Source organism: Babylonia areolata, chromosome 27 (genome assembly GCF_041734735.1).
Source record: "Babylonia areolata isolate BAREFJ2019XMU chromosome 27, ASM4173473v1, whole genome shotgun sequence".
Classification (NCBI taxonomy): Eukaryota; Metazoa; Mollusca; class Gastropoda; order Neogastropoda; family Buccinidae; genus Babylonia; species Babylonia areolata.
The window spans coordinates 25607225-25609724 of NC_134902.1; the positions used below are offsets into that span (position 1 = coordinate 25607225).

Here is a 2500-nt window from a genome sequence, read left to right on the forward strand (position 1 = left end):
GAACGAGTCACTGTGACTCAAACCACTCGTATGACGGTAATCGGTAAAGGATTGGTGCCTTCAAGTGGGTCTACCGTGTGACCTGTAGGTCAGCCAGACCTCTTCACCAACTCAAACGCACCCCCTTCGTCATAAGGATGAACGTGATTTCATACGACTAAATCAATTGTCCATCCGCCTGCCACTTGTACCGTGTGAGAACCTGACTAAGCGCGGAACTTCGTCTGTTGAATACCAACTGTCCCGTGTGTTCCGTCTCAAAATGTGAGCTGTCCTTATCGGTTAAAAAAAAGAAAAAAGAAGTCGAATGCAAACTTCTGAGTAGCACAGACATATACTGCAGACATGATAAGTGCGTCACTAAAGGACATGGTATATTACCCACGGAACACACAGGCCCACATACACCACACACACACACACACACACACACACACACATAGACGCACGCACGTACGTACGCACGCATACACGCACATGCACACACGCATGCATTTACACATACGCGCGCGCGCACACACACACACACACACACACACACATCATGCCCTTGTTAAGACAGTTGTCCAAAACTGCTGTCCATTGTCCCAGGGAAGACTGGTACACACACGCATACTCTGTCTGTCTAATATATATATATATATATATATATTTGTGTGTGTGTGTGTGTGCGTGCGTGTGTGTGTGCGTGTGTGTGTGTGTGTGTGTGTGTGTGTGTGTGTGTACATATTCTAGAGCTGTATCACTCCCTGTATTCCCACCAGTCAATCTCTTTGCTTTTACAAATGTATCTCTTCGTGGAAATTAAACTTTTTTTTTATCGCGAAAATCTCGTTTATCTGTATCTGCTGTTCTCCACTATCACGTTGTTCTACGTGACTGTAAACTAGAAAGATTAAATGAAAAAAACACAACAAATATCGTTACTTACTCTTAGAAAAACAAAAGACGCACAATTTCAAACACATTATAGTTTATCCATACACAAGCTTTAAAAACAAAGAAACAACACCAAATAAAAACATCTACAAACAACCACCACGATTATCCCCCCTCTCCCCCCCCCCCCCCCCCACCCCCCCTCCAACATTTTCGCCCGCCCCCAAAGCTATTGGTAACGTCGGTCTCAATTAATTAATTAAGCGACAACTTTTCCGCCATAATCCACTCCGCGGCAGTCAACCGGAAACGGATGTCGAATATCGCGAGGCCTGCCAACAGCGTTCGACCCCTGTACCATCATTCGGCCTCTTGATAAACGTGAGACGCAGTTTATTTCTTCTTCTTATTATTATTGTTATTATGATTAAAGATCCTTGACAGCTTGACATCTGGTTTCTTCACACAACAGGATCCTATTAGCAGTGTCGCAAGTACAGAGTTCAGCCACAGTGGCTTGTATGTGAAAGGGGAAAGACAGAATTATTGAGAACACTGATTAATTTTGTTGTTGTTGTTGTTGTTGATGTTGATGTGGTTGTTGATGCAACAACTAAGCACGTGTTCCAAAGACTGTCCTGACGGCAGTGCTGTTGAAAGGTGAGTTTCTCTCTCTCTCTCCCTCCCTCCCTCCCTCTCCTCTCTCTCTCTTGCGTATTCGTCTCTGTCTTCGTTCTCTCTCTCTCTCTCTCTCTCTCTCTCTCTCTCTCTCTCTCTCTCTCTCTCTCTCTCTCTCTCCCACCTCTCTCTATCTGTGTGTGTGTGTGTGTGTGTGTGTGTGTGTGTGTGTGTGTGTGTGTGTGTGTGTGCTCGCGCGCGCGCGCACTTTTGTGTGTTTCCTTTTTTCACTCAGTCTGTCTGTCTGTCGTCTTCAGTTTAACGTCTTTCCACTTGAAGAGATATTAGTTGTCTGTCTGTCTATCTCTCCCTTCAACATTCCTGTGTGTGTGTGTGTGTGTGTGTGTGCGTGTGTGTGTGTGTGTGTGTGTGTGTGTGTGTGTGTGTGTGTGTGTGTGTGTGTGTGTGTGTGTGTGTGTGTGTCTGTGTGTCTGTGTGTGTCTGTCTCTGTGTGTGTGTGTGTGTGCACGCTCGCGCGCGTGTGTATTTTCTTTTTCAGTCTGTGTGTGTGTCTGTGTCTATTTCTTCCTCCCCCCTCTCTAACCCTATCTATCTATCTCTCTTCGCCTTTTAATCCAGAGATGAATCACATCAGTGAAGGTCTTAGCAGCACAAAGTTTTGTTTAGCTTCAAGCATCTTTACAAAGTCTACACAGATTCTAACGAGAATTCTTCATGCCAAGCAAAGGTAACGATAAGATTTTTCGTTCTTCTTATGTCTACCCTGGTTCCATCAAACGTTCTTAACACTGTACAAGCTTAGAGTTGTTAGAATTAGTTACGGAAACTAAGCTATACCTCCTGGAGGTGAACAATTATTCTGTTATTTCCAGGATATGGAAGTTATTTCGTTTCATCACCAAAGTGTCATCGGTTGGTCCTCGACCTAAAGCAGACACTTTTGCAATTCGTTTCAAGGAATTCCGGCGTCCAACGTCAACAT

General features: G+C 44.5%; 1 protein-coding gene across 2 annotated transcripts in view; it reads left to right on the forward strand.

Annotated features, from left to right (window-relative positions):
- The first annotated feature begins 1354 nt into the window (after positions 1 to 1354).
- The window catches only part of LOC143301426 (uncharacterized), a 15567-nt gene continuing 14421 nt past the window's right edge, over positions 1355 to 2500 (forward strand). For both annotated transcript variants that reach the window (XM_076615711.1, XM_076615712.1), the window contains exon 1: positions 1355 to 1539. The gene's annotated coding sequence lies outside the window, so the exon portion shown is untranslated. The remainder of the gene's footprint in view (positions 1540 to 2500) is intronic.